This window comes from Salvelinus alpinus, chromosome 3 (assembly GCF_045679555.1).
Source record: "Salvelinus alpinus chromosome 3, SLU_Salpinus.1, whole genome shotgun sequence".
Classification (NCBI taxonomy): Eukaryota; Metazoa; Chordata; class Actinopteri; order Salmoniformes; family Salmonidae; genus Salvelinus; species Salvelinus alpinus.
In genome coordinates this window covers 48,461,831-48,474,084 of record NC_092088.1, presented here as the reverse complement: position 1 = coordinate 48,474,084, position 12,254 = coordinate 48,461,831, and the positions used below count along the sequence as shown (strand labels likewise).

Here is a 12,254-nt window from a genome sequence, read left to right as displayed (position 1 = left end):
ACCCGTTGCTGACAGGTGTTTAAAATTGAGCACACAGCCATGTAACCTCCATAGACAAACGTTGGCAGTAGAATGGCCTTCCTGAAGAGCTCAGGGACTTTCAACGTGGGACCGTCGTAGAGGGTCGGCTGAAGTGGTGTAAAGCTCGCTGCCATTGGACTCTGGAGCAGTGGAAACGCGTTCTCTGGAGTGATGACTCATGCTTCACCATCTGGGATGAATTGGAACGCCGACTTATCGCCCAACATCAGTGCCCGACCTCACTAATGCTCTTGTGGCTGAATGGAAGCAAGTCCCCGCATCTAGTGGAAAGCCTTCCCAGATTATATTCCATTATAAGACCCCCACCAACTCTGTATCCAAGCCACTTTCCCTCTGTCTTTACTTTTCTGGAATACAGAGGAAGTTTCATGACTGCTAACTGTCCTTTGGAAGCAGAGCCCAAGCTTTCTGAACATTAAATATTTTTATTTGTTTGGGGGGGATTTTGGTTGGATTGCCAATAAATCCTGTTGCATGCAGGTATATCCTGAAGATATGAGCTCCATATCTCCCCCAATGATGTTGGTATGGGGTCTGTCTGGTGATGCTTGTTGAATGCAGATGGATAAAGCAGGAGATCAATGCTGAGGGAAAGGCATGGGCCTGCAAACATGCATCAATGTACCGCAGAGATAAAAAAAAATGACTACATGTATACTATAGGTAATACATAGATTATAATACTCATAAATGATCAAATCAATCACTTGTACTACAATGATCAATGCCACACGAGTCTAAAATACAAGGCCACACATGGTAGTGGTAGATCTTTGCTTTTTGTGCTTCTAAATATTTCCATCGCTACTGAAGTTGCCATTCCGTCTCATTTAAAATGACAGTTGCTTGGCATTGTATAGTTGTATCCGTGTGTGTCACTTCAGCTTTTACCACCAAAATACTGTACAATATCTCTGCTTAATGGTGATTGAAATGTGTGTAACATCTGTCAAGGCAACCACTTAATGTCAACATGTCAGAGGTAGCAGGGAGGAACTAAGTCCAAAACTACTGGACTGTCAAATCACACGCCGTAGGGAACAGATTTCTGTGGATCTGCTAGCAATAAAAAGAATCAGCAAGGTTTTGACATGGATTTCATATGGCATCGCTCATGTCTCCGAATTAATCCCGCCGCAAAATTATGGCTTCTTTTCATCCCATTTCCATGGTTACGCTGTCAAAGCTCGTGAGAGGAGAGGAAGAGTGAAGCGGAAGAGAAAGGAAAGACTGGGCGGCTTTGATTTTCTTAACGTTTCAACAGATGAAAAAGCGGAATCTAATCTTAACAGAGAGCAAATTACATTTTACTGGGCTTCTATTGTTCTATGAAAAGGAGGGTGAAAAAAGCTGAAATGACAAAGAGACTCATAATTATGTTACAAGTTAAGGCATTTTAATTAACTGTGTTTTTCCTGTCTATGAGTGTGGGTGGTGGGGGAGTATGCAGGGAAGATGACCAGCTTGACTGAAAGAGAGCAGGACAGCATCCCTAAGGAAAAGAGTGGTAGCTGGTTAGAGAAAGGAGAGATAGGGATAAAACACAAAACAACTGGCTGCAGCTCTCGATACCGTACTCCATACTGTACAAAAATAACAAATTCAACATAGGCATCAAAATCCTGAACTGAAGACTATCCTACACTCCTAGCACATAGTCACTGTTGGATTTTGCCTGAAAGGTCTGAAAGGTAACACTTTTCATATAGCTTCTTTTGTTTGAATGTAACTGTGAAAGAAGCTGCAATAATGTCTGTCAAGAAAATATCCTTCCTATGTTGGGAGCTATCCACAATTCCTTTGAATGTGATGTTCAACTCACCATAAGAACAACAATGCTGAAAACCACTGATGGTCGGCCAGTGGCTGACCACTGGGTTTGACGGCGTGTGGTTTGGGTTGTCTAAAGGGAGCTGACCTGTCATTACCACCCACACCAACACACGTCTCTGGCCACTGGAACACAGGACATTCCAGCCACCCAGGGACAATGAGAAGAGATTCACGGTGAACCACACTATTCAATTTATGGAGGAAGGAGTAGCTGGATGAATTAAAGGTCTGACAAGAACATAATGTAAGAACACAAGACATTCAGTCCTTGACCTTGAACAATGCACCAACATTGATACCTGTACACACTAACCCCCACCCCCACCCCCACCCGTGGTATGGTGGTGTGTTCAGTTGGAGGGGAATACACCTCTCTACCTCTAGCCTCCACAGCTTATCAATGTGCTTCTGCGTTGTGTTTACATATCCTGGTGACCCACAAGATGGCTGTGCGGGAGAGATGGAGCAAGGGAGAAAGGGAGGGGATGAATAATCTCTGAGAAAGCACATGCATATGCAAACCAACCTTAACCCCTCCCACTAAAATGCATGCATGCATGCACACACACACACACACACACACACACACACACACACACACACACACACACACACACACACACACACACACACACACACACACACACACACACACACACACACACACACACACACACACACACACACACACACACACACACACACATACATGTAAATCCAGCAGTTCATCTGAGAAAGAGAGAGAGAAAGGGGCATCGGGGTGTGATAATGACTTGGACTGGAATGGGGGAATGGTTAGGGAGGGATGGGCACACACGCATACACACGCACACACACACACACACACACACACACACACACACACACACACACACACACACACACACACACACACACACACACACACACACACACACACACACACACACACACACACACACACACACACACACACACACTCACTAACCGATACAATCTCCAACCTACTTGTATGAATATGAAGCTCAGGTTCCAAATGCAGAGGTATGAGTGATGGGAGGTTGAAGAGATTTGCTATATTTCCTCTCTCGTTCTTGAATTTTTCCTCTCTCTCTCTCTCTCTCTCTCTCTCTCTCTCTCTCTCTCTCTCTCTCTCTCTCTCTCTCTCTCTCTCTCTCTCTCTCTCTCTCTCTCTCTCTCTCTCTCTCTCTCTCTCTCTCTCTCTCTCTCTCTCTCTCTCTCTCTCTCTCTCTCTCTCTCTCTCTCTCTCTCTCTCTCAGTTGTAGTGGTCTGTGGCAGCCGTCTTCGTATGCATGCTCCATTGTGTTGGGGCTGCTTTGTTGTCTCTCTGGCTGATGCCATCCCTCCTCGGCTCAAACAACGGTTCCGCGGTGACGCTGGACACGGCGGTCATGTTCCATTTGCCCATGTGCATTATCTCCCAATCCCCTGGCCCTTTGGTCCCCACAGCTCCCCCTGTCCCCTTGCTCTGAATAGAGTCTAAAGCCATTATGAAGAGAAACACACTGACAGAGAGGGGGAGTGAGAGGGAAACGAGAGAGAAAGGGGGAGTCAGGGAAATGAGAGAGTGGACAGGGAGGGAGAAACAGAGAAATAGAGAAAAGGGGAGGCCCGTTCTTCCATCCTGTGTTGGGACTGGGTGCATACTAATGACATCATTACAACCGGACACTCTCCCAGATCACTCTGTTATGGTTCCTCCTCTTCCTCTCCTCACCTTCCACCTCCCTCACCCAATTTCCAATATCCCTTTGATTTTTTTCCTCCTACTTTTCCACCCTTTCACGTTCTTTCTTTTTGAGAGAAATGTAAATAGCAGAGGGTAATTTTGGTGTATTTGGCCAAAATGCAGGCCTTCATAGTTGGTGGTAATACAGCCTGTGCTGTGCTCTGTGTGTGGGTGGTGCTCCTCTCTGCAAAGCCTCTCTTTTCCATTGCATTGAACTTGACCTCGAGTGACCCTTCTATAATGAGTGAATTGAAAACATCTCCCATTGGAATGCAGTGTGTAGATCCCGGCTATGCATGCTGCTGCTTTTCTTTCTTTCCACTGTTTGATGAATTAAAGGGCCAGCGTAAACATTTCCCTCACCTGCAAACACACGCGCGCAGGCACTCACACGCGCGCAGGCACACACACCTCACCATAGCGAGGGAACTGTAAATCAGTCTGCAAATCAGTCTGCTTGTTACAGTGTGAATGTACTGTATGTCTAGCGCAAACACCACAAGCGTATGTGTGAGCATAACAAAATATTAGCTAGGCTCTTACATTTCTGGTTACATAGATGGGTTTGGGTCACATAGATGGGACGTAATATAGAAAAAATACATTAAAAGTATTTCTAAGTCATTTTAATGCTGGTGTGGGTACAGATTCTGACTGTAGAAGGTGTTAAAAAAAAATTGGGACACATTGTGAGTTCAGTATTGTGACTCCATTATTTGCTTCCAATAATAGCAGACATCGCCGTGTCAATAGGTTTCCAAGGTTTCCAGAAATAAAAAGTTATGATTTTTGCTTATTTTCGTCATGGATATGCTTTTGAAAAGCTTATTAAAACACAGTGGTTGGTTTAGATGCTTTCATTGGTTTGAGTGGATAGAAGTGACTTTGTGTTGATGTGGTGGTGGTGTGTGTATCGGAAGGATGTGTGTGTGGCCAAATGTGTCCAAGCCTGACGGTGTGGTGATAGGCCCTGTTTGATCTTAATCCTGATCTACCATCCCTTGACGTTGTCGCAATCCATCACTTACCGCCCTGACACAGACACAAGCATGCACACACACACCCACACCCACACACACACACCCACACCCACACCCACACACACACACACACACACACACACACACACACACACACACACACACACACACACACACACACACACACACACACACACACACGCACACACACTAGGGGGAGGGGCCTGTAAAACAACCCTAGAGGAAGTTCATGAATAATAAGCAGGTGTGAAGGAGAGTGGTCCAGTTTGAGCAATACCCCCCGCCCCCGTATCCTCGGCTCTGCAGTGCCCTCACACCCATCCTCCATCACCATGTTTATGCATGGCCTCCTGTTTCATATGTATCCGCCACATCATTTCTCCTGTTGTTCTGGGAACTGATGATACGGGCTGCATTAAGAATGATGACCCGTACACAGATTACAGCGCTGTCAGAGCAGCACACACACACACATAGGGAAGAACACACACACACATAAATAGGCACAAACACACATAAATAGGCCCTGGCGCTGAAAACAATACCCCAGGCGGCCCGATACCTCACCCTTGTTACGCCACCATCAGAAAGGACTCAAAACACACAGCATCCAGCTCTGACAAAGCAACATTTTATTTAGGGTTGAATATGCATGGAGCTGAGAAAACAACATGTTTTATCTTTATATATATATATTTATTGAAGCGTATGGTATTGTGCATGTAAAAGACGTGTTAATGGCATAAGAGAACATGTCATGGTGTTGTGTGTTTTCTAAGAGACGTGTGGGTTGCAGGAGAAGTATGTGGTAACGTAGGCTGGTCTGAACGCTCGTTTAACTTCATCCAGGAAGCATAACATCATTTACTTATGTTCCTCTTCTACGGGCATAGCGGGAACGGATGCAAACGTATCATCATCAGCACAGCGTCTTGTTTCTTCCACCTCTTTTGTAGTAGCCAAGTGCAGAATGTCATTCACCTGTTTACCTTGTAGCCTATAAGCACTGAACAATACTTCACTTTCCACACGCTTGCTGTTTAACCTATGGGCTCACTCTTGCAATTATCACCTTCCCCTCTCTCAACTGGTGGGTGTAAATCGTGGGATTTAACTTAACTTATCTTATTCAACTTACCCTTGTCTTCTCACTTTTAGTTTTTCAGCAACAGTTTGACAACCATTCACCTCCCCACCACCACCAGCTATAATAACCTTAAAGGACAACTTGATATAGTCCCAAAGGGTTTTGCTTGTCATCGCTCAAGTTTTCCAGATATGCAATTTTCAAAAATACAGAAATCATCCCTGTATGATGCATTTTGCATCATATGATGCTGCTTTGCGTTATATAGTATTTTCAAAGTTTTATATCTTGAACATTTGAGTGCTGACAAGCAACACATTTTGGGACTATATCAACAATGGACTAATGAAAAAAATACCATAAAGATAGTTTTTGGGTGGAATCTTCCTTTAAGGCCCATCATTGGGACCCCTTTCCTCCAGCAGGGGGGAGGCAGGCTTTGGATACCAGCAGCCCCGCATAGGGCTACCTGCCATCACATCATCTGGCTCCATACGAGGCCATTCCCCAAACGATTAAATAAAATGTCATATTGCATTCCGTCTTTGTTGTTCATTCAGTTAAGCCTGTACTCGGTTGAATTGTATGTGTGGTCATATAATAGTATAAGGTATAAGTGTAGACAGTTTGTGTCTGATCAGAAATATGAAACAATATCTCCTCCATCCTCCCTCCTCTTTCTCTTTCTCCCACTCCCTTCCTCCCTCCCTGTCTCTCTCTTTTCCCCTATTGCTCTCTCTCGCTGTCTCTCTATCTGTGTCCCTCTCTCCCTCTCTCTGTCAGCCTTCCTTATAATACATTTCTCCTGTCATTTGTAGTTGGAGAAAGAGACACCATCTGATCCTACCTTTTTATGCCTTTCTTCTTCTTCTTCAAAGATCTGACTGCCGGAAAAAAATTATGCATAATGTTTATCATGGACAAGTGAAAAACAAGACCTAATAAATAATTAATAAGCAACAATGCGTATTTTTTAACATTTCCATATCAAATAAATATCATCTCAAGTTTGAAAAAAATTATAGATATAAAATAAATATGTGACGTGAAAGAGCAGATATTAACTCCAATATGGTTTCCAATTGGAGTATATTTCTCTCCAACTACCGAGTAACAAACGAGAGATCAGAGATACGCAGGCCTTCCAATGGACCACATCTGTCACCCATTACTGTAGGTCACCTACATTTAGACAGGTGGGAATGCGGACTCTCTCTCTCTCTCTCTCTCTCTCTCTCGCTCGCTCTCTCTCTCTCTCACACACACACACACACACACACACACACACACACACACACACACACACACACACACACACACACACACACACACACACACACACACACACACACACACACACACACACACACACACACACAGTGCTGCCTGGTTTTCTGTGTCAGTGTGTCTAGGCCTGTGAGTGTTTTCAGAGTCCTGTTAAAGAGAGAGCCTTGGCAGGACCAGACACACTCACCTCACCCCCTAGACCCACACAGAGGCAAGGTTATCATATTCCCCAACCGCTGCCAGAAACACACGTCTGCTGGGACATTTACACAAACACACACACACACACACACACGTCCGTGCTTGCATGCATACACACACACGGGTGCATAGAGTATACACACAAATGTGCACGCGCACCCTCACACACCATTTAGGGGTTCTAAGCATGCCTAGGTATATAGTATTACAGCCGGAAAGGCTTGGGCTATGGAGAATAAGGGTTAAGAGGGTTGAGTGTGTGTGCCTGTGGGATGGGGGGTATGACAGGGCAGAGTGGTGTATGCTACAACTGTGCCTTCTGCTGGCCAGTGAGTAGAACTATAGCCTAGGTCATTGGAAGGGAGGTGGGCCGCTAGAAACCCTGACCCCAGTACAACCACCAGGGATCAAACACAGGAGAGTAGCAGGGAAATGGAAACCAATGACACAGAGTGGGCGACTTCAGGTCAAATCTAATGAAATGATAGGGGAATTCCAATTGGCCAAAATATATGTATGATGTTTTGGATCTTCCTGAAATCATCTGGTAATCAAAAACAAGACAACAGCAAAACATCTGAACAGACCTTAGGAAAGTGGTTTGTAAAGGGCTTCCAAGAGTGGTTTTCAAATGCTGCTCTTTTTATAATCACTGTTATAACAAGAGGATGAGATAGTGAGGGGGGAGGGTGCAACTGATTAGCGGTGTTACCTTCAAGTAGGTTTCGTTTTTTTTGGGGTGTTTTGGACAGGGATCGCAGATGGCCATAAGCATCTGGGGATGGGGGACGTCCGTAAGCCTCTTCTTCTGGTGCCAAAGGTTGCATGTTCAAATCCAGAGATAGAAAGTTGTTTTTTAGTTATTTTTTAAGCCTATCCCAAACCTTAACGCTTACCTTAACCATTCGGAGTTAATGCCTAACCTTAAGAATTCTGAGTTAATATCTAAATGTATCCCTATAAATGTATCCCTATGTTGATGTGGGGCGCCGTCCTCAAACAATCGCATGGCATGCTTTCGCAGTAAAGCCTATTGTAAATCGGACAATGCATTTAGATTAACAATAATTTAATTTTTTAACCGATATAAGACACTTGTATGTACCTAGATGTTTAATATCCATAATTTTTACGATTATTTATTTTAATTGTCCCCGGACTTTGAACTACTCCCCTCTGGGCGCAGGTATAGGGCACCCCTCGGAAGGAAAAACAGAACTAGACAATCATTTGTACCAGGTGTGATATCCCTCCTAATTACAATAGCTCTGGCTAATGTTCCTATTGACCCAGTAAGGCCAGCAGGCTAGTCTCTTTTTATTGGTATGTTACTGTTAAGAAAGTTGTATTGTCAATTTGTTTTGTATTTAAACGCCACTTTAAACGTGTACACGACACTGCAACAAAATTTCCCCAAGGGGACAATACAGTCAGTAAAGTAAAGTAAAGAAGTGCTGTACCTATGAAGTCCGTGGTCCATCAATTCATGATAACCACATTAGCTAACCACCATGCTAGCTCACCAGCCACATACAAAAGCAGCGGGGCCTCGGACCTCGTCAAGCTGTGACTGGAATAGCTTCGCAATTTGCCCCGGCAGAAAACAGCATTTTGATCTTAATGAATGGCAAACGGCCGTCATTAAAAGTGGTAGGGATTATTTGGGGGTGCTGGGTATGTTGCGGGGGCCGTGCGGGCTTCCTGGCTGTCTTGGAGGGCCTAGCTCTGATCCTTCATTAAAGACATCACAGCAGGACCTATTCACAGGACCCTCAAAGAGATGGCCTGCGTTTAAAAGCCATTTTCATAAATCTACACACATATTCTCAGACTGTTTAATGGAAGATATATGAGGCGACTGGGCACTGTGTGTGTGTGCGTGTGTCCATGTGTGTGTGTTTGCTAATGACCAGCATGTGCTAATTACTGTCTCTGTATATTGAATGCTCTCTCTGCTCACTCTCTGTTCTACCTTAATTGCATTAAACTTGGCCTGGTGATTGGCTACACTGGGAGTCGGAGAGGAACAGAGAGGGAGAGTGCCCCATTCACTGACAGCTGGTCAGACAACTAATGGACCCTTGGTGTGTGTGTGTGTGTGTGTGTGTGTGTGTGTGTGTGTGTGTGTGTGTGTGTGTGTGTGTGTGTGTGTGTGTGTGTGTGTGTGTGTGTGTGTGTGTGTGTGTGTGTGTGTGTGTGTGTGTGTGTGTGTGTGTGTGTGTGTGTGTGTGTGTGTGTTTACTTGGTCTGTGTCCGTGCTTCTTTAATTGGTCTGCTTTATTTTACTCAGCTGTGTGATCTTGACATGCAACCAACACATATTTACCCATTTCTGAGTCAGACTAGGCACTGACAAGAACAGCTCAGACAGAAATGTTACTCTTTCTCTATCAATGTGACAGTGATGTTCAAGATGTCAAGTCCTATCTTTCTCATTGTAGATTCATTTCCTCATTATACACTTTATATTCCCTCAGTTATCACCCTTTTCTAATATACAGTACCAGTCAACAGTTTGGACACACCTACTCATTCAGTGATGGAAAAGCAGCCAACAGTGCTCAGCATATGTGGGAACTCCTTTAAGACTGTTGGAAATGCATTCCAGGTGAAGCTGGTTGAGAGAATGCCAAGCGTGTGCAAGCTGTCATCAAAGGCAAAGGGTGGCTACTTTGAAGAATCTCAAAAAATATATATATTTAGATTTGTTTAATACTTTTTTGGTTACTACATGATTCCATATGTGTTATTTAATAGTTTTGATGTCTTCACTATCATTATACAATGTACATTCTATTTATTTTCAACTCTCCATTTCGCAGCTTTCTCTTATTGAATGAAACTCTGACATTGTCCCTTTTGACTCAGTGGCTTGATGCTAACTTTTTCTACCAAAGTTCGCAAAACATTGGAGTGTAGGCTATTTGACACGCTACAGTTAGGCCCTAAAGCTTAGGTTTAGGCTACACACTAACGGCAGATAAAAATAATGAAAGAAAAACCTCAATGTAGCCTATAGATATGAATTCCACAAGAATAATACATTTATGGATTTTTAATGCATTTTTTTCTCTTTGTTCAACCCACCCACCCTAAACCTGCCCTCCCTGCGGCAGGTTTTGAGTCAACCCGCACATCACTAGCTCCTACCTATGGGTCGTTCTTCAATATCTGATTGATGTCTCCAAAACGAGAATGGCAATATGCAACATGCACCTAGTGTACTAAAAATGAAGACCTTCTTCCCCACCCCTTTGCCCAATTTGTCAGGGCATGGACCACAAGGTGTCGAAAGCATTCCACAGAGATGCTGGCCCATGTAGACGCCAATGCTTCCCACAGTTGTGCCAACTTGGCTGCATGTCCTTTGGGTGGTGGACCATTCTTGGTACACATGGGAAACTGTTGAGCGTGAAAAACCCAGCAGAGTTGCAGTTCTTTACACAAACCAGTGAGCCTGGCACCTACTACCATACTCCGTTCAAAGGCACTTAAATCTTTTGTCTTTCCCATTCACCCTCTGAATGGCACACATACACAATCCATATCTCAACTGTCTCAAGGCTTAACAATCCTTCTTTAACCTGTCTCCTCCCCATCATCTACACTGATTGAAGTGGATTTAACAAGTGACATCAATAAGGGATCGTAGCTTTCACCTGGTCAGTCTATGTCATGGAAAGAGTATGTTAATGTTTTGTACGCTCAGTGTATATGTACACAAGTAACACATACAAATAGACCTAGATTAGAAGAGAATAGTACATGAGTGAATAAAGACAGATGGGTATAGATATAGTTGGCTTATATGTTTATATATATTCGCACAAACACAGACATGAATGCATAAAAGCAAACAGAAAAGTACTGACTGGTTGTAGGGTGTCCGAGCCCTGCCTCGGCCCCCCAAACCCCCGACTGAGCGCAGAAAGAGAGACCCCCAGACGGGGAGAGACAGGGTGATTGGGGATTCATTGCTGAAGCTGGGGCTATCCAAGGGGAAATTAGCCAGCACTTAGCTCCATACATGCACAGCAGCCTCAGCTGGGAGTCCATGAGATGAGATCCAAGCATGGAGACATGAAAGAGACACTATACTGCCCCAGAGCACAAAGAGAGCTCCACAACACTGCAGCCTCGCTAAGGGAGATGTTTAAGTGTGTGTGTGAGAGACTGTTTGTGAGAGCAAGTAATGTGTGTGTGTGCGGGGGAATGGGGGGGAGGGATTTTTTTAAACAAAATGTCCAACAACATCAAACATTTGGAGGAATGGGAGATGTGAAAAATCCACAACATGGCGAATAGATGCTTCAAAGAGTCCACTTCTAACCCTTTGACTAACGTCCTGAGGACATGTACACACACCCCACACAAGTCCCCTATGAGTCAGGAGGTCATGGCAAATACATGCCCTGGGTGTACCAGCAACACAGCCTCTCTGCCGAGGAAAAGGAGAGAGGGATGGAGCGGAGGAGGGGTGATGCTTGGCTATATACATGCCATTCTTTTATAACTGATGTGTAAAAACAATATGAGTGTGTTTGTATGTGTGTGTGTGCATGCCCATGGCCCAGCAGTAACTCCATGTTTATCAACTCTATATTATGGTCGCATCATCATTTACAATGGGAGCATCTGCTCATTACCTAGCCTGTGCATGAGACAAATTGTTTTTACAGGGAGTCAGCCATAGGGACACTCAACGACGGAGTGCAAATCTAGATACCCGCACAGGACGATTTACAAAAGCTGTTACTCCAAAACCAGATTTAGAGAAACGCTTATATTTTAGGGGGATCAAATAATTAGCCAGGGCTGTTATGGAGGCACAAAGCTATTGGTGAATTTGGAAAAAACAGGGCTTTGTAGAAATCCCATCGAGTCGAAGCGTTTTATGGCTACCTACAGCTGTGGAGTAAACACACATATCACATCTGGCTACATGACTCTAATTTATCTGCTTTTCTCCTAAATTAAAGTCCCGGCGCTTTGCAATGGGAAACCAGTGGGAAGCAGAAAAGGAGAATTCCCATCTCCTCTCTCCCATTTAGCATATTAGCTCCTGTAACCAGCG

General features: G+C 44.2%; 2 long non-coding RNA genes across 2 annotated transcripts in view; both read right to left on the bottom strand.

The window, feature by feature from the left end:
• The window catches only part of LOC139570864 (uncharacterized), a 284,440-nt gene that overhangs the window by 56,928 nt on the left and 215,258 nt on the right, over nucleotides 1–12,254 (bottom strand). The gene's annotated exons all lie outside the window — the stretch shown is intronic.
• Nucleotides 1,417–3,416, bottom strand: LOC139569740 (uncharacterized). Its single transcript, XR_011673950.1, has 4 exons — nucleotides 2,863–3,416; nucleotides 2,207–2,322; nucleotides 1,865–1,998; nucleotides 1,417–1,534 (listed from the first exon to the last, which is right to left on the bottom strand). It is a non-coding gene; the product is annotated as an uncharacterized lncRNA (long non-coding RNA).